The sequence below is a fragment of the Dipodomys merriami genome, unplaced genomic scaffold (genome assembly GCF_024711535.1).
Source record: "Dipodomys merriami isolate MVZ:Mamm:240054 unplaced genomic scaffold, mDipMer1.0.p SCAF_29, whole genome shotgun sequence".
Taxonomy (NCBI): domain Eukaryota; kingdom Metazoa; phylum Chordata; class Mammalia; order Rodentia; family Heteromyidae; genus Dipodomys; species Dipodomys merriami.
Window position 1 is genome coordinate 6,722,406 of NW_027204381.1, and position 26,492 is coordinate 6,748,897.

Sequence of the window (26,492 nt, forward strand, 5' to 3'; positions counted from 1 at the left end):
TCAGATGGTTATTTTGAGATATTTTTCAGTAGTTATGGTTATTTCACTGGGGAATAGCTCCTCAAAGCTTCTTATACCATTTTTTTTCTGTACATGGTATCTGTGGAAGAGAGAGGCAGAGAGAGTGTTTTTCAGGGTATGCCTTATTTTTAGGAATCCTTTACTTATATATTTAGGTCTCCTCTCTTTCCCCCACCTCTATCCACATTTCAGGGGAATAATGTCTGACTTATACTCCCAACATTTAGCTAAAAATATCTCCTGTTTCTCAGGCTTTATTAAAAATCACTTGTAGGATTTGAAAGCTTTACCTATAGCCTCTAAATGAATAGAATTTTCTTTCATGTGCCCCTTGCTAACATTTTCTGACACTTCTCTTCCTCAGTTTGTCTCATCCTAGGCCTTTGGCTGTTGTGCCCATTTCTGCCTGTTCTTAAGAACAGGATTCATCAGAATCCTGTTATTGTTATCATGCAACCTGATTTTATTGCACAATACTATCCAATATCAAGGTACTTCTAAAAGATCTCCTTTCATATCCTTGACCTCTCCCAAGTGCTGTATCTGCATAGCCAAGTAACTAACATATGAGCATCTCTAACTTGACAAATTGAAAGTCAGATGCATTATTATGTCTTCATTTTCTCCATTTCCTTGGTGCCATTGAAGAAAGCCCCATGTGTGTCATTCAAGAGTAAACCCTGTTTGGGTTTTTTTTCTTCCCTCTATTCTTCACAGTATGAATGTTGTTTGGTTCATTTTGAATTGATTTGTACAGGGTAGAAGTATTATCTAATTTCAGTCTTCTCTATGTGGTTATCCAGTTTTCTCAATACTGTTTGTTGAAGAGATTTTCTTTTCTCCAACATAGACTTTTGATGGCTTTGTCAAAAGTCAGATGGCCATAGTGTTTGGGCTTATTTATGGATCATTTTTGCTCATCTATTGATATTTATGTTTGTTTTTGTGCCAGTACCCTATTGTTTTTGTTACTATCACTCTGAACCATAATTTGATGGCAGTTATTAAAGTTATGTCATTCTACCACTGCTGCTTTGGGGATTGCTTTAGCTACTTAGAGTCTTTTGTGCTTCCACATAAATTTTAAGATTGACTTTTCTATTTTTGTAATGAATTATGGGAGAGTGAACATGGTCCAAGTTCATTAATGAGCAGTATAAAAACAAAACAATGAAACATATCAAAATTGTTTTTAGAAAGGGTGGGAAAACAAAGAAGAGGAAGTGAAGGGTGACTCTGATTTGGGTACATTTATGTATCTGTAGAAAAACCACAGTGAAAATTCTTTATGTGCCAGGTGCCAGTGGCTCACACTTGTAAGCCTAGCTTCCCAGGAGGCTAAGACCTGGAGGATTGTGGTTTGAAGTCTGTCCAGGCAAAGAAGTCCATAAGACACTATATCAAAAATATCTGTTAGGAAATGGAAAGGCTTGGAAAAAATTATATTAAGTGAAGTAAGCCAAGCCCAAAGAAACATAGGTCCCATAGTTTCCCTTATTTGCAATATCTAGTATATGTCTGAGTCAAGCAGAAAAGGTCAGATAAGGTGATGCTAGGAAAATGAACCCTAAGATATCCATTCAAATGTTTTTTTTTTCCTTTCATGTGATTGTTTCTAACACATTTATAAGATTATTTCTTTGTTGCTTTGTATGTCCCTCCCCCACAGTATAACCCCTGCTTTCACTGTATTTGATGTTGGTATAATTTGTGGAGGGAAAGGGGAAAAACAAGTCGTTTAAATAAGGATACAGTTGGAACCATTGCAACAATGAGATGTACAAGTCATTATGTCGAAAACTTTACAACTTTGGTGGGGGGGGAGGGGAGGATTGGGTGGGGGTGAGGGAGGGATGGGAAGGGATGGGAAGGGGAAACAAAGGAGGAGGCTACAATGCTTGATAAGAAATGTACTCATTATCTTGCCCATGCAATTGTAACCCCTCTGTACAATATTTTCACAATAAAAAATAAATAAAAATTAAAAAAAATAAAATACTTCTAAATATACTAACCTAAAAAAATATCCAGCAAATGTGAGCAAGTAAGCAAGCAAGCCAAGCAAGTAATATGTCCTGAGTTGAAACCCCAGTACCACCAAACATACCCTTCACATTAAAAATAATCACAAAGCACTGTGGCTGAGTTTGTGTTTTCTTTATCTGTTATGTTGGAATTGCTAAATATCAGTTGGAATTTAAGAGAGCTGGACTCTGGTGGCTCATGCCTGTAATCCTAACTACTCATAGGAGGTTGAAATCTGAGGATCACAGAAGCCAGCTTGGGAAGGGAAGTTCATGAGACCCTTATCTCTTATTAAGCACCAAAAAATTGCTATTAGAACTGTGGCTCAAGTGGTAGAGTGCCATCCTTAAGTGAAAAAGCTATGGGGCAATGCCCAGGACCTGAAATCAAGTCCCAGTACAACACAGGGGAAAAAAGAAATTAAGATAGATGGGTAGACAGAAGTGTTTTGATTCGTCTCCAAGTAGAAATTACAAACACGGGCCATGGAAGTGATGCTCTAGCTTAGGCCTTGCAGTTTCCCAAGGACACATCAACCTGCTGCCTGATTTCATAAATCTAATTTTATTAACAAACAGCCACACCTTTTAATTTATGTGTCACCTTTGGCAGTCTCCATTCCACACCAACAGAGTTGAGTAGTTGTGACAGAAAGCACGTGACCTACAAAGCCTAAAGTGTAACTCTGGTCCTCATAGCAATAAAAGTTGGCTGACCCAACTAGAGACACAAAATAGCTTGAGAAAAATTAGTGCCTGAGTATAGGTCACTCTACCATTTGCTGTCCCAGGGAGAGCAGGCCTAGGTCTCTCAGGGGAAAAAAATCAAGCAGCCATAGTAGTAAGTAGAAACCCAACACAGATGTATGAGAATTTCAGCTTCTAAATTGTGAAGCTTTCTTTGGGTTCAGCACCTTGAAGAACTGGGTTTTCCTTAGTGAAACTGTTTCCAGTGAGAATTGGATGTTAGAATGAATGAGACATGAAAAGGTGACACATACTTTGACGTCTTTGTCAAAAGAGGGATAAAGATAGTACTTTAGCTAAAGGTAAATGTGTAGGTCAAGGAGAGATTGTTATGTTGTGTTTTGTTTATGGTTATCGCTTAGAGTAAAATCTGCGTAAGTGAAAATTGATGGCAGAATCTAATTGAAAAGATATTAATTATTTCAAAGAAAGGTTAAGAATAAAACTAAAATCTTCAGAATGTCAAAAGGGATGAGGTTGAAAGGGAATGTCCAAGAAGAACATGGAAGAACCTTGTACTATTGTAGCCAAAGAATAGAGAAGATGATACAAAGGATGGAAAGAACTTTTCTGAAAATCATGAAAGAGTTTTTCTGATCATTTCAATTTTCTCTTTCAAACAGGACCAGAAACTTGAAATTCAACATTCCGAGTTCAGAAACAAGAGACTAGCTCAGACTGTGAGAAGTCACCACAGTTTGAAGAACACAGGTTTGTAACATTGGGTACACTTTGCTGTCTGCATAGTTACTCAGGGAAAGGAATGGAGAAGGTATTGCATGACTTCATTCAGTGCAGTGGAGAGTTGAAAGAGAGAAGAGGCACACTTTAAGGATAAAACAATATATAATGAGGCTTTTGTAAGCAGTACTATTCACTCTGGATTCCTGAGATATAAGGCAAAGGGTTGAGTTGCTAGGAAGTTGATATGGAAGTCATTTAATAATCCAAAGAAAACCAGAGATGTTTTGCATAGAGAAGTGGATACTAGAATTGAGATTTCATTATGTGGAAGCCCCCACTGGGTACCATGCTCCAGAATTAAACCTGATTGGAATAGAGAGGGTCATTTATAGATGAAGAGGTCAAATTATGTCCGATAAATCATCTTTAGGGAATTTGAGGGAATAGCATTTGATTCTGAGTTCTTGGAAGAGCTTGCATTGGTTACAGAGAGAGTAGAATAGAATCTATGATGATTGAAATTTGCAGAACAGACTACTTGATGAATGAAAAGGAATAAATTAGAGAATCACATTTAGAGAATGGTCTAGTTGAAGGGTGCAGCCCTAAGGAAACAATTTAATTTTAATCGGATCAGCAAGGAGGAGTCATAGGGAGCCAAAGGAGAAGACTCATAGTTCTTTATACAAAGATGGTAGAAAACTTAATGGGATGGAATGACTACCAACAGGAAAAAAAGCTATCACAGACTTGGTAGCTCCACCAGTGTACACATAGCAGAATGGTCTGTCAATGGGAGACTAAGAAATGAGGAGACGTGTAAGGGTTAGTTAGGAAACATGGTAGGTTTGGATAGATTGGTCATTGGCCACAGTAAAATAAGTAGAAGGCATGAAGGGATCCTATTGTATACTAGAATACCAAGATCTAGACATTGAAAATAAAAATTCTCCAATCTCTACTGTCATTTTCATCTTTTTTGGGGGGGGTCGGTCATAGGGCTTGAACTCTGGGTGCTGTTCCTGCGCTTTTAAGTGCTTAAGGCTAGTGCTCTATCACTTTGAGCCACAGCTCCACTTCTGGTTTTCTAGTAGTTGATTGGAGATAAGAGTCTCACAGACTTTCCTACCTGGGCTGGCTTCCAACCTCCATCCTCAGATCTCAGCCTCCTAAGTAGCTAGGATTACAGGTGTGACCCACCAGCATCTAGCTCCATCTTTGATTTCTCTACTTCCTTGATTTCTAACACTAGAATCTCTTTTAATATCTTAACATTTCCTAAGCAATCTCTATATCTTCATTCCTGATCTTTCTGAATCCTCCTGTTACGAAGTTTCATGAAGGGCTTTTACATGCTGCTTTGCCAAATATCTCTCAATAACTTCAACAGGTAAGGTTCTGCTTGTGTCTGACTTTCTACTTTCCTCCTCTGCCCTAGCAATGTTTTGCTTCATCAATATTGCATCATACATTCCAGAATGTTCTGTGCTAGTTTACATCTCCCAGTCACTGCCCAGGCATATTCTCTCCTTGAAGCTTCCCTTTCCTCTCTTCTGTCAGACATTTTATCTCCCACACTCATGTATCTATCTCAAACCTTTTCTTGTTTTACATTCTCCAGAGAGAATCAATCAGCCCCTCTTTTGTATCTTGTATCTGTCTATTTAAATTGCTTTGACAAATGTTTGTTGAATGCACGTTTCCCCCACTTTGTTTAACCACTTTCCCTACCAGACAATGAAGTCCATGAATGATCAAGGACCTAACCGGATGTCTCCAAGGGGGTCAGTGTTTAATAAAGCTTACCATATTGAAGAGAGCACACACACTTAGTTTGCCCTAAGTACATGGCTTTTAAGTAAGTTTTCTCTCTTTCATCTCTCAACTCTTGGAATACAAATTGTGACCTCTTAGAAATGTCTCTCTGATGTCCTTGTTGGAAATGTTAATAACCTGGGCAGTGGCAGGTGTGATAAAGCCTTGCCTTCTCTCTTATTTAGATTGGTGTCACTGAATCAGCTCTGAGAGAGCCATAAAGAACATTAACATGGTGACAGAACAAACCATTCCCTCGAAATTGATAAGGGCTTTTCTCTGGAAATGAACTTGGTGGTAGCAAAACAAATCACCAACTCACTTGCCATCCATCTCCCTTTCTTTAATAACTTTTCATTTACTCTACTCCATCCCTTTTCTCTGATTAATGTAATGAATGCACTTATCTTTGAAGGATGGGGATTAGCAGAATTTGCTAACACAGATGAAAACAATCTTCATAGCCAAGTCTTTTACATATTTAAAAATATGATTGTCGGAGGGAATTTTGGTTAACCATTTGGATTTTTGGCTCTTGTTTGTCTCACAGGAATCAGTGATCCTGAAAAGAAATTTTCAACAGTAAATTTTAATCCTTGGCTGGGGTAAAATATTTGTACTTGTGGAATTCAGTTGTCTCTCAGGATGATTTCCTATGAGCATCATTGGATGATATGATTAAAGAATGAAACAAACTTTTCCTTCTGGTTTCTAAGGAAGAATGGAGTCCAGTCTACTGGTTTCTTAAAACCATGAGGTAAATAAATCTGCCAAATGATTGTTAGACAAGCATTTGTAAATCCTGCTTGTATAAGGAAATGTAGCTTTCTAGTTCTCTGAAAAATAATTTTTCAATAGAGAGTTAAGAAGAACAACAAAGCACAACATCTTGTGGGAGTGACAAATTCATCCATTTTCACTTTGATTTGAAAGTTTCCTATTTTTGTTTTTTTGAATGAAACTAGCTAGTCAGTATGCCTCGAGCTCCTTTTCTTTTCTAAAAAATGAGAAAATTTAGGGATCAGAAGAAAAATAGGCTTAAAATATTGCTTCTCTCTTTAAAACTCTGGCTTTGTTAGATTCCTTTCAGGCAAATTACTTGAAAAATAATTGAATTGGAAAATAAATACATCAAGAAACAAAAGAATAAGGGAAGTCAACAGCAGCATTGTATTCACAGCCTTGTCATCCCCCTAATTTACTCATCTTGGAAGATCTTCCAAGGAATAAATGATTCTTTTAGAATCAGGATGTACTTATACAAATAATCTAGAGTCACTCACCAGCTCTGATGATCAGCCACTTACATGGTAATAATACTCTATGCCTTATATTATTCTGTATCTAAAAAACCAAAACATACAACAGATTTTGTTTTCCAAGACATTCTCTATTCTTATGATAGGCTTTGTATGTTTGGCAGTACTGGAGTCTTGATCTTGGTGTCTCATACACAGCTAGTCAGCTGTGTTTTGTTGGATATTTTCTTTTTTTTGGGGGGGGGGTCCGGTTGTGGGGCCTGAACTCAGGGCCTGGGCGCTGTCCCTCAGCTCTTCAGCTCAAGGCTAGCGCTCTACCACTTGAGCCACAGCACCACTTCCGGCTTTTTTCTTTTTGCTTATGTGGTGCTGAGGAATCGAACCCAGGGCCTCAAGCATGCAAGGCGAGCGCTCTACCGCTGAGCCACCTTCCCAGCCCTTGTTGGATATTTTCAAGAGACGGTCACACAAACTTAAGAGGGGAGGTCACACAAAGTTTTCTTCCAATGCTGGATTTGAACCTTGATGCTTCCACTCCTAACCTCCCATGTAGCCAGGGATAAACCATTGCATCTCCCTGGACAAGCTTTTGATAGAGTGTAGTAGGAACTTAAGAGTCCCACTCTGAGGAAAAGAAAGCTTACAGTTAAGTGGATTTGAAAACACACGTTACTCATTCCAGCTAGTAACAGAGGCCAGAAACAACTGTTTCAATGGCTCCTTAATGTGTTTATTTAATAAATAACCTGCATCCCTATACTAGCTAGTAAACAGAACACAAGGTTGTTGTACTAGTCTAGAATCACTGGGTGTAAAACGTCCGGTGGGGTGTTTTAGATACTTAGCCCCTGGTACTCATGTAATACTCTTCCTTCTGCCCCAGGCTCTCACTACTATAATGCCACATCATCTTCCAATTCAGGTCATTATACAGATGTGAAAAAAATGGACACTAAGACGCTTGCCCATGTTACAGAATGATCTGTGGCTAGGGGCAGGATTTCAACCTTGTTATTTTCACTTTCAAATGTAAACATGGCTGCTTCAGGGAAGTATCCAAGAGAAAAAGTTTCCATTGAGGGCTGGATATCAACAGGAGGAGGAAGGGCCAAAGGGTGAGGGATGGAGTGAACATGAACAAACTGTATCATGCATATGTATGAAAATAGAACAATGGAACTTGGTCAACCTGTTTTAAAAAGATAGAAACGAACGAGAATTAAGAGAAGGGTGACTTTGCATACCCCCTCTCAGGGGTACATTGTATGCTTGGAAATACCATCACAAAATGCCTTGATACAACTAATAGATGCAAATTAAAATGAATGAAAATGAGAGAAAGGACTTATACAAATAGCAAAATATGACTTTTTTTTTTAACAAATATTGTTTAAACATTTATTATGTCTTTCCAAGTATATACGGAGTAAAGGTACTAAGTAAAATTTTAACTTCTGGGTTTTTTCCTCCTGAGTCAGGAGGTGCATCATTAATGTCTATTATTTGTTTCACTGTAATAAATGCATGTCTATTCCTGCTTGTTAGAGTTTCCTTCCTGTTTCTCACTAGCAGTCAGACAGTGACTACCGTGCTGGAATGTGTGCTACTCCATTACATCTTCTCCATGTCCTTCCCATTTCATTCCCGAATGTCAGGCTTCTAATGTACTCTCTAGGCAGAGAGACCAGATCATTCATCTTGTTAAATGTGTTAGCCATGATAGTAGTGGAGCAAATCAGTGAGAGAATGAAACTCCCAAACTTGAGTCTACATAAACATTACCCAGAGTGTGTAAACTATAAATTCCTGGGGCCTACGCTCCAATTCTAATTTAGTAAATCTAGGATGGTGTTCAGGACTATGAACCCACATAGCCCAGTGCTTTTGTCCTTCTCCTTTCTTTTCCTTCTCCTTTATTCCTTTTTTTTCTTTTTCTTTCTGTTAGGAAAATGGAGGAGAAAGGAAGGAAACTGTCTGGACGCGATCTTCTACAGGTTCAGATTATTGAGATAGAGCAGGAAAGGGTACAGCCTTCTCACAAGCTTGGAGACTGTCTATAGAGGTGGGACAGGAGTTGGGTTTTATGAGGTCTGAGCAAGCAGCAGAGGTTAATGAAAAAGCCACTGGGTCAAGGGAGGTGGGGGCTTTTCAGTTGGGCCCACAATGGAATATTTATAGCCAGGCTTAAATAGATTGCCCTGCCTGTGTGAGGCAGTCTGAACATCCCTTTCGTGGCTTTTCTGGCATCTGTATGCATCTGGGAAAACAGGATGGGGTCAGTCTTTCACTTTCACTTTTAAATCTTCTTATTTTTCAATAATGGTGTTTGAACTCAGGACCTCAGGCTTTCTAGACAAGTGCTGTGCCACTTGAGCCATTCATATCCCAATCCATGCTGTGCTTTTTAGTTTTTTTCTTTTTCTTTTTGTCTTTTTCCTTTTTTCTTTCTTTCTTTCTCTCTTTCTTTCTCTCTCTTTCTCTCTTTCTTTCTTTCTCTCTCTTTCTTTTTTCTTTCTTTCTTTCTCTCTTTCTTTCTTTCTTTCTTTCTTTCTTTCTTTCTTTCTTTCTTTCTTTCTTTCTTTCTGTCTTTCTGTCTGTCTGTCTGTCTGTCTGTCTGTCTGTCTGTCTATGTGTCTGTCTTTCTGTGTGTCTGTCTTTTTTGTGTGTGCTGGTCCTAGAGCTTGAATTCAGGGCCTGGGAGCTGTCCTTGACCTCTTTTGCTCAAGGCTGGCGCTCTACCACTTGAGCCATAAATCCACTTGTAGTTTGTTTTCTTTCTCTTTCTTTCATGGTGTTTAATTGAAGACAGAGTCTCTCAGACTTTCTTGCCCAAGCTGGCTTCAAACTGTGATCCTCAGATCTCAGCTCTCTGAGTAGTTAGTATTATAGGAATGACTCACCAGCACCTGGCTTTAGTTATTTTTCAGCTAGGGTCTTGGAATTTTTTTCCTGGGCTAACCTCAGACTACTATCCTCTTACCTTCACCTCCCATATAGCTGTGAATATAGGCATTGACCACCATGCCAAGCTTATTGAATAAAACTGAGTCTAAACTTTTGTCCTGGCTGTTTTCCTATCACAATCTTCCTGATTGCTGCCTTTTGAGTAGCTAGGATTACAGACAGTTAACACAACTTCCTGTTCTTAGTTCAATAAACCTAGTCTAGGACTAAAATACATGCTTTATGCATGAAGTTCATGATATTGTAGCTTAAACCTACCCTAAGACTGTCCATAGTTTAATAAACCTACTCTAGGCTGGGTGCCAATGGCTCCCAACTATAATCCTAGCTACTCAGGAGGCTGAAATCTGAGGATCATGATTCAAAGCCGGGAAAGTCTGTCTCTTATCTCAAAAAGAAAGAAAGAAAGAAAGAGAGAAAGAAAGAAAGAAAGAAAGAAAGAAAGAAAGAAAGAAAGAAAGAAAGAAAGAAAGAAAGAAAGAGAGAAAGAAAGAGAGAGAGAAAGAAAGAAAGAAAGAAAGAAAGAAAGAAAGAAAGAAAGAAAGAAAGAAAGAAAGAAAGAAAGAAAGAAAGAAAGAAAGAAGGAGGGAGGGAGGGAGGGTGGGAGGGAGGGAGGGAGGGAAGGAAGGAAGAAAGGAAGGAAGAAAGGAAGGAAGGAAGGAAGGAAGGAAGGAAACAAAAGACAAGAAAAAGCCAGACATTGAGTTGAGGCACAATTTGGTAGAGTGCTAGCTTTGAGCATAAAAGCTAAGGGATAATACACAAGCACTAATTTAAAGACCAGAACTAGCAAAAACAAATTAAAACAAACAAGCAAACCAACCTACTCTAGGATGAAAATATATGTTTTATGCACATTCATGATGTCAATTTGATATCTTTTTTTTTGTCAGTCCTGGGACTTGAACTCAGGGCCTGGGTGCTGCTGTCCCTATGCTTTATCACTCAAGGCTAGCACTCTACCACATTGAGCCACAGCACCACTTCTGGCTTTCTGGGTATTAATTGGAGATAAGAGTCTCATGGACTTTTCTGCCCAGTCTGCTTTCGAACTATAATCCTCAGATTAGCTTCCTGAGTAGCTAGGATTATAGTCAAGAACCAATTAAAATATCAATTTGATATTTTAAAAATAGACAGACAGACAGACAGACAGACAGACAGACAGACAGACAGACAGACAGATAGATAGATAGATAGATAGATAGATAGATAGATAGATAGATAGATAGATAGATAGATAGATAGATAGATAGATCAACTTTGCCAGGCACCAGTGGCTCACACCTATAATCCTAGCTACTCAGGAGGCTGAGATCTGAGGATCAAGGTTCAAAGCCAGCCCGATAAGAAAAGTCCTCGTAAAATTCTTATCCCAAATTAATCACTAAAAAACTGGAAGCCGAGCTGTGGCTCAAAGTGGTAGAGCTCTAGCTTTGAGCTGGACAGTGCCCAGGCCCTGAGTTAAAAAAAAATGAGTTTGTAATTTAGGTGAGACAAAATGGTATAAGAAAATAATGCAGAATTTGTTGCTAGTCACATCTGGATTGAGGTCCACTAGCATCGCCTTAAATGGTCTAGGACTGATTTCCCAATCCCCTTCCCCATCCCAATGATAGCTCCTAGAAAAACTCCCCAGGTCTTTCACTTGCTTTCTGTATCAGATCAAAAGAGACAACCCTAATGTAGATAGGTTGCTGTTTGATTGCACACAGTTGTTTAGCAGTTCACATTTATTGTTTAGTATTACTGACGTGTCAGTCTTTACTTTTCGGAAAGAATGGTGAGCCAGGGGGCATCGTCAAACCACTGCTGGCCATACTACACCCATAACCAAGGAGAAACACTCAAGTCTGAATTCTAGGACCTCAGAAGACATCAGCATCCACACCTGTTCCCAGATCCTGCTAGAACCTAGGAGGAGAAAGAAAATGAGGCGCAAGCAGGGAAGAGCCTGCTCCAGGGAGACGGAAATTGGAAGGTTTTAACTGCCACACATTCTTCCTCCAGGTTCAACACCTGCTCAGTCACCCCACCCTCCCAATTTGAATAAGTGATTAACAACTCATTAACAGATCATTAGCTAAATCATTCCCAGTTCAGTGAAGAGGACCCAGGTTCAATAATTCCCCTGAATCATCACCAAATGCAGACCAAAAAGGAAATTAAACAGGTTTGATAATAAACACTGGTATTTCTGCTATTTTTATATGTAGATGGAATAGAGTGATTTGTGAGTAATGCTTCTTCTCATTTGCATCCAGGAGAGCACGAGTTTGTCTTTTGTTCATTACCTCCTCCTCAAGGCTACTCAGCTTGAGTCTTAAACCTCATCCCTTCCTATTTCAGACTTGAGGTACAGGCCTGACTGATATTGCACCATTGTCTATGTCTGTTTCAAGTCTTCCTGAACACCTCATGAACAGGCCAGGCATTCTTTCTGGCTTCCCAAGAACTGTTCTCTGCTTTATATAAAACATTAGTTTGTTTGGTTTTTTTTGCTTGTTTTGTTTTGGGTAGAGGAGGTTTGAGGGGACTGGGTACAATGGCCTATACCTCTAATTCTAGCTATTTAGGAGGCAGAGACAGGATTGTGACTTGTGACCAGCCTGGGTTGAAAAGAGGCTGTATCCCAAGGATAAGCCAGGCAGGATGGAGCATACTTGTCATCTGAGCTATGCAAGAGTCAAAGGTAGGAAGATTTTTGATCTGAGGCTGACTCTAGGCAAAAGTGCAAGACCTTGTTTGGAAAAATAACCAGGCTAAAGGGGCTGGGGTGTGTGTGGCTACAAGTACTTTCCCAGGAAGAAAGAGTCTCTGAGATCAATCCCTATTGCTGCCAAAAAAAATCACAAAAATCACAAAAAGGAGCAAGGGAGGAAGCAAGGAAGCAAGGAAGGAAGGAAGGAAGGAAGGAAGGAAGGAAGGAAGGAAGGAAGGAAGGAAGGAAGGAAGGAAGGAAGGAAAGAAGGAGGGAGGGAGGGAGGGAGGGAGGGAGGGAAGGAGGAACAAAGTAAACATACAGTCCATCACGTATAGTCTGGAGAAGGGATGGATATATAACCCGAACCAAAGCAGTCAGATACTCCAAACCAGTCAAATACTCCTTTTAACTACTTTTCAGAAGGTGATCTCCTCAACAGAAATTTAAGAATACTAAAGAAAAATAATAAAACTGGTGGTGTACTAAGTTCTAATTAGGAAGAAGAATCCTGGTTTTCTATTCTCATCACGTAATGAGTATAGGTAAGGATGATGTATATTTCAAACAACTAGAAGAAAAGAACTTTGAATATTTTCACCATAAGGAAATGATGTTGAAAGAGAGATACAGTTAACCTGATTTAAACACTGTAGTTTTGCATCTATGAAAATACCACAGGGCATCCCAAATGCATACCTTTTACATTATATGTTAGCTGAAAATAAATGTAAATAAAAGATTAAAATTGGTTCTCACTTTACTTGTTCCAGAACTTAGCTGTTGTCAGTCACTATTGGATCTCACCCTCATAATTTTTGCTTTCTGTGTCCAGCCTCCAGCTTCCCTAGGTGTGCTTGAGTTCCTCACAGATTCTGTGATTTACCTGAACTCATTTCAGTTCACTTTTGTTGCTTTCAATCAAAGAACTCTGACTAATTGTGATTGGTTTAGTCAAGCTGGAGGAAAAACGTAAGTTAAGTCTTTCACCTGGAATCATTGCTCTTTGTTCCTACCTGACTACAAGTTTTCTTCTCAGAAATTGTTACCCCTCATGTGTGTGTGTGTGTGTGTGTGTGTGTGTGTGTGTGTGTGTGTGTGTGTGTATTCTATGCCTCCATTAGAAAGAATGACACTGCCCCATTTGTTAGGAAATATAAAGACTTGGAAAAATTAAATTAAGTGAAGTAAGCCAGACCCAAAGAAACATAGGTTCCATGGCTTCCCTTATTTGCAATAACTAGTATACGTCTAGGATAAACTTACCAGACAAGAAGGAAAGATCAAAAGCTATATAACTATGGCCATATAAGATGATGCCAAGCGAAATTAACCCCAAGATAGGGACACAAGAGGTTTTTTCCTTTGTTGCTGTTGTTTTTAATGTACTATGTGATTTTTTGTTGTTTCTTTTGTATGTTCTTTCCCCATGGTATAACCCGTGTTTTGACTGTATTTGATGTCGGTGCCCTGCATCTTGTATATACATTTTTCTAATTTGGGGAGGGGAAGGGAAATAAAAAAAATGCGGAAACAAGGATACAAGTTGACCCATTGTAGCACTGAGATTTACTGAGATTATACTGTTGAAAATGAACTTTACAACTTTGTGGTGGGGAGGGAGGAGTTGGGGAGGTGAAGAGCGAAGGGATAGTTGGGGAAAAACAAAGAAGGGGTAACAATGCTCGAGAGGAAATATTCTCATTACCTTACTCACGTAACTGTAACATCTCTGTACAGTAACTTTACAATAAAAATTATTTAAAAAATTGTTACCACTGTTCACCAGATAGATACATAGATAGATAGATCATAGATGGTTCATATATTATATATTATATTTTATATGTGGAAGTGGGAATGTAATATATAATATATATTAATATCAAATATACCTCTTGTTATATATACAGTATTATTAACATATTGATAAGAATTGTTAATATCTATATATGATGTGTTAATTTTTTGGGTCTAATAGACACATAGGAAAGAAAATCTGATCTTTGTCCTTTTGAACCTGGCTTACAGAAATCATTCTTGATTTCTTTCTCCATCAGTCCCTACCTCTAGCCACAGCCAGATGGTAGATTAGAAATAAGCTCTCTTCTTGCACATCCAGGTCTACATATTCAATATGCATTAGATACTTTCCTGGTGTACTTAAATGGCTAGACCCTTGTGGGGTCTACTCTTCTGTTTCTTTGTATAAACTTCTCATGCTACTGTATTTGCTAGGGTGACAAAAACTGCACCCCATTCTGAAACTGACTTATATTATCACTACCACTACTACTTTCCTATTTATCCTTTAATAACACCTCTGAATGGGCCTTGCTTATTTATTGCATTCAAATAAATTTCATTTCCTTTAAAGGATCTGTAAACTTATAACTGCATGCATATTTATCTATTTATCCCTTTCTTATCCATTGGTAGCATGAGTGTAAATTTCAGTTTGTTAAGAAAAATCTTACCATATGCTTGTTACTCAGCAGATTATTAAGGGTGCTTCTTTTTCACCCCTCAAATGTCCAGGTTTGGACGAGTTAAATTCCCCTCTCTTTAGATTATAAAAGCAAAGGGTGATTCTTCCTTTTTCTTGAATTTCACCACTATCAAGTTATAAGGATAAAGTGCTCTTGAGTCTTCCATTATCTTACAGATGAATTATCACCATCAAAGACCACACAAGAGATGCTTAGCTCATGGTGACACTATTCTTACCTCTCTCCACCACGCTTGTATCACAGCTTATGACACTTCTTTATCTCTCACTCCATGAAAGCTTGCATTTTCTCATTGCTCCTAAACTGCTAAAATTAGGCTAAATGCAATCACACTCTCAAAAGATGTCATTACATTTCTCTTTACCACAGTCTCCATTTTTCTCTTTCCTTTTTTTTTGTTGTTCGTCATGGGGTTTGAACTCTGGGTCTGGGCTCTGTCCCTCAGCTCATCAGCTCAAGAAAAATGCTCTAACCCTTGAGCCTCAGCACCGCTTTTGGTTTTCTGGTGGTTTATTGGAGATAAGAGTCTCATGGACTTTTCTGCCCGGGCTGGCTTTGAACCGAGATCCTCAGATCTCAGCCTCCTGAGTAGCTAGGATTACAGGCGTGAACCACAGATGCTTAGCTCCTTCATCTTTTTGTCAGGAACATCCACCATCTTTCAACATGTCACCTGAGTTCTTCCTCCCTTTGCTGTCCAGTTGCCTTCTGGTCTTCTTTACATTTATTCTCTGATTTCACAGTGTGTCACAGGCTTTCCCACTTGGACTGGTTTCAAACTGTGATCCTCAGATCTCAGTCTCCTGAATAGCTAGGATTTACAGGTATGAGTCATCAGAGCCTGGTTACCAGCTACCTTCCCTTCCTTCCTTATTGGCTTCAGGTTCCCTACGTCATTTTTGGCTAACCTATTACAATAATTAAAAGCATAAATAAGGTTCTTAACATCAAAATCCATAGTTCCATCATAATCATTGTGCTTCTTTCTGGTCTTGCCAGTTTGGAAATAAAGTATTATTTATCATGGGGTTATTTGGAGGATAAAGTTCTATCTTGGTATCACCATCTGAAACAAGCTAGTAATACAGTTCATACTGTCATCATTAGCACCATTATAATGGTTATAGGAAAACCTTCACTCAGTTCCTGGGACAAGGAGACTCGCTATGCTGGCGACACTGACAATCCATGATTGTGTGCCCAGGCCTATAACCAACCTTAACACCCAAGCACTCCTGTAGTCACAGCTACTCCTGGATCCTCAGCCCTCCTCTATAGGAGTTTGATAGGACCCCGCACCATCCGACTCAGGCTCTCATTGTCACTTGCAATAATTCTCCACTGTGAATTTTTTTTTAATTTTCCTTTGTCTTTCCTTCTTTCCTATCCTGTTATCCTTTTATTCTTCTTTTATTCTTCCCTGTCCACATACCCCAAATCCTTTTGCCTGCTTTGCATACGTAGATCAGCCTGCTTTCAAAGAGCAATAATGGCTTTTAGTGTCTAGAGAATCAAGTTTTAGAAACATTCTGAAACAGAATTTAACTTGAAACATAATTCAAGGTGATGAGCACTGTGGATATTTTAAAGGCATGACGGTCAGAGCTCTATAATCTTGTGCTAGCCAACACTAATTTGATGTTCAATATTGCCTGGGAATAGCTTGACTTATTCATGAATTCCTTTCTGTGTCTCCATTTACCTTTCACAATAACTCCTCCAGCTGTATTCTCAGCTGATAACTCCTCTTCTGTCTTCAGTGAGAAGTTCTCCTTTGGCCATCCTTGTTCCTCGAGTTCTATAAACTCAATATTGTCCTTGTCCTCCACCCCCCTCCCCAGCATTTCCCCATCTTCCTCTTCTCCATCAGTGGTGGGCAGGTAAACGCTCCTGCTTTCTCACAATCACCTTCACCTCCTGCTCAGTTTTTCATCCCCTCCTACCTTCTCCCTGACTTTGTTACAGTTGTTCAATTTACTTTTGTTCTATTTTTCATGGCCCCATCCAGTAACATGTCCCTTTTCGACACAGATGTGGTCACGTCTCCTATATCCTATTAAAAAATAAGATGGAAAAATCCCTAAACAAAACAAAACAACAAACAGACATTTTTTTCTGCTTTAAATCCTCCTTCCATTCCTTTCCAGGAGTAGTCCATACATACTTCTCTCGATGTCCTCACTGTTTCTTCAATAATTTATATACTTTTTTTTGTAGAGCCACTATCCTGGTGAAATACAATCACCTCTTCTCAACTTCCTTTATATCAACACCGTATGACCCAAAACAACATATTTGTGTTTGCTGCTCTTTCCATTCAAGTTCTGTAGCTGCTTCCTTCTGCTGCCCTCCACTTCTCTCCTCCTTTGAACAGATAATGATTGTGTCCCATGCATTGTTCAAGGTGCTGTACATATTTATCATCTTAGATTTTCCTTCTCCTGTGCCTCTTGCTCTATTTCAATTTCCACTGTTGCCTGAAAAGCACTGTATGAGCCTCTTGTTAATTCGCCCAGTTCTTGTAACTGTTCATCCATGTGTCTACTCTCCCTCAAACTTTATTCCTAACTTCATCTCTTCTAATGTATAGCTAAATCAATATATTATATACATTAATGCTGGCACACAGGCCCTCTACTGCCTCTGTAATTGTACCAAGTCAGGCTCTTACTGTTACCTTCTCAACACAATACAATAATCTAATGTGTGCTTTTTGTTTTAGTTTGTATCTATTCATTTTCATTTATCTCTTCCCATTCTCCCATTTTTCTCTTTTCTTTCTCACTTCCCTTATTTTACCTTACTTGCTTTACTTTACCTTATTTTCTTACCTTTATTTTACTTTATCCTTCCCTTCCTTTTTATCCTCTTGCTTGTTTTCCCATTCTATGGCTATCATTAGGTAAATATACTTCAGCCTACAGTATCTCTCAAAGGATATGTTCTCAATCCTGGTTTGTCAAAGCAAGTCTCCCCATCTCCTTCCCTCTCTCTCCCTCTTTCTCTCTTCCTGTCTCTCTCTCTCTCCCTCTCCCTCTCTCTCTGTCTCTGCCTCTGCCTCTGCCTGTTTCTCTCTCTCTCTCTCTCTCTCTCTCTCTCTCTCTCTCTCTCTCTCTCTCTCTCTCTCTCTCTCTCTCTCTCTCTCTCTCTCTCTCTCTCTCTCAAGACTGGCTTATTTGGTCTAATGTGAGACCTAAGCTTTGGTATTTTAATTTTACTCTTCAGTCAGAGTTTTAAAGACACAGATTCAGTCCACATGACACGCTGTGATATTTTCTCACCAATCACTGAATAAGGATCCAATTTCTTAATCTGGCATTTCATAAGGCCTGCCCTGTGGTGGCAAACACTTTGAAACCATTAATTTTCAGAACATTCTCACACTAGAAGGTATCCAACTGAAGGTATACAACCTGCTATGCTCATTCTCACCTTGAGCTCTCCCATCATCACATTTAGGCTTTATAGTATTTGCATAATATAAAGTTGGCAATTACAGAAAGCCTGATGTCACCAATTTGCAACTACTAGTACCAAGCTCAGGGAGACTGACAGACTCTGAGCCTCAAAGAAATTCAGTGTTGTGAATTTTGTTATTTTTACTGTAGGGTAAACATTTAATGCTTCTAATTCATAGTTATATCTTATTTATCTTTAGAAAAGATAGCTTCTAAAATAAAATGCATCACACTGCTGGAAAAAAGATAAATTGCTCAGAGGCAGCAAGCAGAAGAAAGAATTCACTGAATTAAATAAAAATTTCAATGACAATAAGATAACCACCTATTTAAAATGAAATCTTAGTGCTTTTTAAAAAAAGATTAGTAATATTTTATTCCCAAGAAAAAGCTTGGGAAACTATCAACTCTATTGTTATTAAGAATATGACTAGTGATTTTGTCCCCACAATAGATGGTAAAGAGTACTGGGAAGCCTAAAATGTTTTCTCTTTCTCTCTGTGATGTATGTGCATGTATGTGTGCATGTAGCTTGAACTCAGGGCACTATCCCTTAGCTATTTTGACCCGAGATTGGTGCTCTATCACTCAAGCCAAACCTCCACTTTCAGCTTTTTTATTTGTTAAGTGGCAAGGAGAATCTCAAACCTTTCGGCACATGTTGGCTATGAACTGGGAACCTCAAATCTCAGTCTCTTGAGTAGCTAGGATTATAGGAGTGAGTCACTGTCACCTGGCCTGAAGTCATTTTGACCTAGTAAATCCACTCATGTAAATGAGAATAATTATACATAAAGTTATTTACTAGAGTGATATTCAGCATGGGTGAAAATACTAGAGGATGATTAAATGTTTCATAGCATGGAGTAGTGAAATAAACCACCCACATGTTGAAATATTTGATTGATTACCAATAATGTTTGCTAAAAACAGAATGAGCTGGGCATCGGTGGCTTACGTCTGTAATCCTAGCTACACAGGATGCTAAGAGCTGAGGATCAAGGTTCAAAGCTAGCTTGGGCAGAAAAGTCCGTGAGACTCTTAACTCCAATAAACCACCAGAAAACCAGAAGTGGTGTTGTGGCTCAAGTGGTAGAGCATCCACTCAGGGACAGTGCCTGGGCCACTGAGTTCAAGCCCCAGGACCGACAAAAAAGAAAAAAGAAACAGAATGATATGGGAAAATGTGGGTGATATTTATTAATGAGTGAAAACCATCCAACAACTTTATGATTGTTCTTGAGTGTGAGTATTGTCACTTCCTCCTGTAGTGCCTTCCTGGTGAAAATGGAATGACATCTTCACTAGGGTTAGCTTTCTGATTACTCTCTGTTCCTTTATGCAGTCCACCCCTTAAAAGAAATAATAGGTAGGATAGATTTCCTCCTCTGTTCTCATCCATGCTGTAGTTTTGGCTTAGAGAACCCACTTCCTTGAATTTTTTTGTCTTTGAAAAAATATTTTTCAAAAAGGAAATCAAAACAGAACTTACAAAATGGCAAAACCTCCTGCTGCTGGATTGGAAAGATTAACATCGTGAAAATGGCAATACTTCCCAAGGCTATCTACAAATTCAACACGATACCTATCAAGATTCCAACCTCATTCTTCAAAGAAATAGAAGAGGCAATCCAAAAATTCATATGGAACAATAAAAGACCCCGAATAGCAAAAACGCTCCTCAACGGAAAGAACACTGCTGGAGGAATATCAATACCAAATTTCAAACTCTACTATAAAGCCATAGTAATCAAAACAGCTTGGTATTGGCATAAAAATAGACCTCAGAACCAATGGAATAGAATTGAAAACCCAGACATGAACCTACACACCTAGAGCCGTCTAATCTTCGATAAGGGAGCTAAAACAATAGAATGGAAGAAAAACAGCCTCCTCAGTAAATGGTGCTGGCAAAATTGGTTAACTACTTGTAGAAAACTAAAGCTAGATCCTTATATATCACCCTGCACCAGAATCAACTCCAAGTGGATCAAAGATCTCGAAGTCAAAGCAGACATTCTGGAAACATTACAGGATGGAATAGGAGAAACCCTAGGTCTTCTTGGCTCAGGCCGAAATTTTCTGAATAGAGACCTGGAAACACAACAAATCAAAGAAAGGTTGGACAAATGGGATTGCATGAAGTTGCAGAGCTTCTGCATAGCAAAGGACATAGCTAGCAAGATCAATAGAAAGCCCACGGATTGGGAGAAGATCTTCACTAGCCATACAACAGACAAGGGTCTCATATCTAAAATATACTTGGAACTCAAAAAATTAAATCCCCCAACAACAAATCCTCAAAGAAACAACTGCCCAATAAATAAGTGGGCTAAAGACTAAAGAGAAACTTCTCTAAAGAAGAAAGAAGGATGGCCAATAGACACATGAAGAAATGCTCAACATCCCTAGCCATAAAAGAAATGCAAATCAAAACAACATTGAGATACCACCTCACCCCAGTTAGAATGGCAAAAATCAAGAACCCTAACAACAGATGCTGGAGGGGATGTGGACAGAAGGGAACCTTACTTCATTGTTGGTGGGAATGTAAACTTGTTCAACCACTTTGGAAAGCAGTATGGAGGTTCCTCAAAAGACTTCACATAGAGCTCCCCTATGATCCAGCAATCCCACTTTTGGGCATTTACCCAAATGTTTACAAACAAGACCACACTAAAGCTACCAGCACGACTATGTTTATTGCAGCATTATTTACCATAGCTAAGATATGGAACCAACCCAGATGCCCCTCAGTAGATGAATGGATCAAGAAAATGTGGTATATATACACAATGGAATTCTATGCCTCTATCAGAAAGAATGACATTGCCTCATTTGTTAGGAAATGGAAAAGCTTGGAAAAAATTATATTAAGTGAAGTAAGCCAGGCCCAAAGAAACATAGGTCCCATGGTTTCCCTTATTTGCAATATCTAATATATGTATGAGTCAAGCAGAAAGGTCAGATAATGTGATGTTAGGAAAATGAACCCTTAGATATGTATTTTAATGTTTTTTTCTTTCATGCATTTGTTTCTAACGCATTTATAAGATTATCTCTTTGTTGCTTTGTATGTCCCTCCCCCACAGTATAACCCCTGCTTTCACTATATTTGATGTCAATATAACTTGTGCAGGAGATGGGGAAAAACAAGTTGTTTAAGGATACATCACAGGTGGACCTGTTGCAACAATGAGAAGTACAAGTTGTCATGTCGAAAACGAGGTTTACAACGTTGGTGGGGGGGGAGGATTGGTTGGGAAGGGAGGCTGGGAAGGGATGTGAAGGGTAAACAAAGGAGGAGGCTGCAATGCTTGATAAGAAATGTATGCATTATGCTGCCCATGTAATTGTAACCCCTCTGTACAGTATGTTCACAAAAAAAATTTAATTAAAAAAAAAAGAAAAAAATATTTTTCAAGGGCTTCTCTTTTAATAGAAAGACCCATAGACATCCAGTAATGTTGGCCACTTTTTTTTTTCAATACTGAAGACTGAATTCAGTCTTGAGTTTGCTAGGCAAGTACTCTACCATTTGATTTGATTTCCTTTTGTAGTTAGTTTTTTAGATAATATCTTTCTAACTTTGTCCAGACAGGCTTCAGACCAGGATTCTTCTACCTCCCAAGTAGTTGTAATGACAGGTGTGTGCAACTATATCTGGCTTGTTTTTGAGATAGAGTTTGTCTAAGTTTTGCCCCTGCTGGCTTGGACTAAGCCTTCTGAGTAAATGCACCATGATCACCACCATGCACTGCCATGATCAGCAGTGCTAGAAAAACAACTAGGGGAGTAGCTATCAAAATTCCATGTTTAATTGTACTAAATGATTTATGAACATCCATTCATACTTCATCTTCCCTCATATATTCATACATATTTCATGTGATGCTCAAGTTTTCAGAGCAAGTCACTATCCCCACTGTACAGATGGGCATTTTGAGGTGAAGCAGCTCACTTGTTTCTCAATTATAAAACTGAGTGAGAAGCCGGGCTTGGCGCTGGTGGTTCATTCCTATAATGCTCACTACTCAGCAGGCTGAGTTTCTGAAGAGCACAGTTTAAGGCCAGCCCATGTGGAAAAGCCTGAAAGACTCTTTATCCACTTGACCAGGAAAAAGCTGGAAAGTTGCAGGTCTGTCCCAGCTGGTTGAACACCCACCTTGAAAGAAAAAAGCCCAGTGAGAGCAGGAGGCTCTGAGTTCTAACTCCAGTACCAACACAACAACAACAACAACAATACACACACACACACACACACACACACACACACACACACACACACACACACACACACACACAAGAAGATTTGTGCTTTGAACCATTGGTATTCTTGTTGTCCTGACAGAAAAGATGGTGTCCCCTTTAAGAAGAAATCAGCTAACAGAAATGAAACCAAGCCTTCAATTCAGCCTGCAGGAAAAGGACTGATCCCATGCACTTTTGTTTTATAACTTTCCAAGATCCTCCTTATCTAAGCTGAAGTGTCAAAATTTTTCCACAATAAATGTCCAATTTTCACTTAGTGGTGTGGAGGGAGCAAAAAGTCTCAGATGAGAGGATGATCGTGTGAATGACTGCTTATTCTGTCCAGCTTCTTGGAGTGGATCAGAGCATGCAGGAGCAGCACCCCCTTCCGCCCCCCTTTCCCCCCTATCCCCCCCCCCCCCGTCCCCGGTCACACACACACAGATTTCCTACATCAACTCTGTTCTTCAGCAAGATGCTGGGTAACACAATGTGCTGTCCTCAAGACTTCAGTAATTGCCTGTAAATCCTACTAAGCCTTCAGAAGCTTTGGGTCCATTTGTTCAGCCCTGACGTGCTGTACTCTAATAAACTGGAATGAGAAGCTAGCACTTGGGAGTCATCTCTTGAGCATTAAATACTCCTACATGATGCTAGAGATTGCCCACCCAATATGACAGCTTGTGGCAAATGCCTAGTGTACAGTGGTCGGTGGACATCCATGTGTGCAGGATTTCTCAGTCCTGGGAAAGCAAGAAACACAAGGGCCTACCTGGGTGACCTCATCAGTAGTGGTCGGCAGCGCACAGATCAGTGCTTAACGCGGAGAGTAATCGCAACTTCTCTTCATTGCCAGAAAACACTTAACAATGCGAGTTAGCAAAGGGTCAGAGCCTTCAGACATGGACAGGGCAGTTACCATTTTAAAAGTTTACAAAGGCTATTCTCAGTTATCTTCTTTCATCAGGAAAATGGAGAGAAAACTCAGGGTAAAACATAAATACCTTGGGTACCCTTCATCTGTCTCTGTGTAGGTGCAGTGAAGGCATGGCTAAGAATCTACCCTCATCGGCTCACATTTTGGGATACTGACACAGGTCCTGTACTAGCTTAAAAAATGTCTCAGTGAAGCAGCTACAGAATTCTCCCTGTTGCTCTTCATTCATTCTCTAGGTTCATACCTTAACTCTGTAAATCCCGCTATGGGTTTACACTCTGATCTGAACGTTGAAGTTGTAAACTCTGACATAACCGTTATCAGGAGGTGGAGCCTATGGAAAGCCATTAGGTGGTGAGGGTGGAGTCCTTAGGGATCAGTGTCCTTATCCAAGAGGCTCTGAAAGAGCTCTCTACCCTTTCATCACATTTTCATCTTGGACCTGCCAGCCTCCAAAGTTGTGAGAAGTAAATGTCTATTGTTTATCAGTTACTAATGTGTGACATTTTATTATAGCTGCCCAAATAGTCTAAGCTGACACCTGAGAAAGTCTCTCAGAAACATTAGTTCTGCCAAGGAGATTTCCTACTCATAAACGATTAAATAACCATTCTTTAGCAATTTGCAAGGCCTAGATATGTGAACTAGCATACAGCTTCACAAATCATCTAAAGACACATGGTAAAATCAGCCTCACTTCTGATCAGTGTTTATTGCAGGTTTTTATTCCAACAAGGCTAGACATTTATTTTCCCTGCCTCAGAAGCATTCCAGATCTCTTCTTGCTCCTTTCTCTTGTTTACTTTTGATATCTTCTCTCTGTATATATATTATCATCTATCACTATCATCTCTTTATCTGGACAGAATGCATATATTGTATTGGGTGTATATTTATCTCTGTATATTTAAATGTATATATATTATATTTATATGGGTAAAATATTAGAGAGAAAGAAGCTATATAATTGTGTTATTTGTCATGCATATATATTTATTATTATTATTCACACAGTAGAGTGCCATGCAATTACACTCTTATTTTTTATTTTTTTATTTTAGTCAGTCGTGGGGCCTAAACTCTGGGTCTGGGCACTGTCCCTCAGCTCTTCAGCTCAAGGTTAGCACTCTACCACTTAAGCCACAGCGCCACTTCCGGCTTTTTTCTGCTTATGTGGTGCTGAGGAATCAAACCCAGGGCCTCATGCATGCAAGGCAAGTGCTCTACCACTGAGCCACCTTCCTAGACCAATTACACTCTCTTTTGTCATCTTCCCTGTACATCCAAATTCCACTATCTTGTAGAATTATCTCTTTTGTGTTTCTTTTCTGTAATGCAGGGAATAGTTCCCCAGGACTCTCTTTACACACATGCTAGTTAAGGGCTCTACTACTGAGTTATATTCTCAGCCTCTATCTTATTTTTCATAGGAAGAATGATGATATTTCCAGAGATGGGAATTTAAATCCTTTGGGAACAAATGTCCTATTTTCCAGACAATTTAAATTATATGCAAATACTGACAGAAGAGAGTATTCTTTATTATCTCCCCAAGGCAAAGGAAGGATTAACACAGTCCCCTGCTTTTCCTCCAGAGAAGGACTTCCCTCAAATGTGGGTGGGGTGAGAGCCTTCACATGGTCCCAGAAGTACTTACTCAAGAGGATACAGAAATGGAAACTTTGCCAAAACACGTCGTCAAACTCATTGTTGTGTTTTTTTTTAACTTTTCTTTGGGTTAACATGAAATGAAATGAAATGTTGTACTCAGATTATATGCAACTTTAATGATTTTAATGTTCTGGTATACTGTTTCTTTTTCTTTTTCTTTTTTAGAAAAGAAAACAGCAGGAATAAAAAGTACTGCTTTTCAGCTCTGCTTCTAATTGGCAGTTGTAAGTTTGGCAAGGAAAGTGAGATTTGAGTGGGCAACAGCTGGCTATATAGATGGTGTCAGAGCATGATTTGTTTTCCTGGACCATGACTTTCTAGAACAAAGAGTTCCTGGCAAGAGCTGGTGTTCATATCATAGGCAATGTGGGAGGAGAGTTGCTGACCTGCCCAAAGAGCTTTAAAATGAAATTTGTGGAAGAAAGTGAAAAATGCTCACATAAAGCTGCCAAATTGGATGCCCCTGAGGATAACAGTGAGACAGAGTAGAGTCTCATGATGCTGGCTCTATTCTGTTATTTTCAGGAGAAAAGAAGAGGGCATCAGATCAAGATGCTCTGGCCTTGGATGTCTATATTCCAGGAAAGTCAGTGCCCTGCTCTGTTCCTGTGTGTTTGCTCTTTGCCAGCTCCTGCAGCTCGACTTGCTGGTGTGTTCGTTCGGCTGCAGTTCTGTTTGGGCTCTTGATTCAATCCTGATCCTGGTCAAGAAATACACCCAAGATGATCTCAGCCTTGAAAGGAAGGCATGCTGTGCCTGAAAGGTTTGCTACGGTGGCCAGGGCTTTGCATGTGTGCTTCACATTTCCTTGCTGCTGAGGTTTGAAATGCCACCCACCCAGTGAACCATCTATGCAGATTCCAGGTGTAAATGAAACCACCTCTCACCTTGGCTTGAGTCCTCCTGCTCTTTTAAAGGGAATGTCTTCCTTTGCTTTCTTTTCTTTTAAATATGTCTGACTGACCTAACACTTCAGTCTTTTTATAAACAGAGACTTTCCCTGAATTCTAGAAATGGACTAATCCCATATGGTTGGTTCAGAGGGTTGTTGGGGTTTGGAATATGGGATGAATCCTGTTTATCCCATTTGCTAATCTCTCTATAACTCTCCTTTTCCTTACTTGTAAAATGTGTAATGCATAGTGTTGTAAATTTGTGTGTGAGTCTGTGTGCACATGCATGCATGCATATGCATATGCCAGTACCAGGTCTTGAACTCAAGACCCAGGTGCTATTCCTTAGCCTTTTGCTCAAGGCTGGTACTCAACTACTTGAGCCTCAAGGCTGGTACTCAACTACTTGAGCCATGCCTCTACTTACAATATTAGCTGGGTAATTTGGAAATAAATCTCAGGATTTTTGTCGGTTGTAGGGCTTGAACTCAGGAACTAGGATCTATCCCTGTAGCACATCTACCTCTTTGAGCCACAGTTGCATTTCAGGTTTTTGA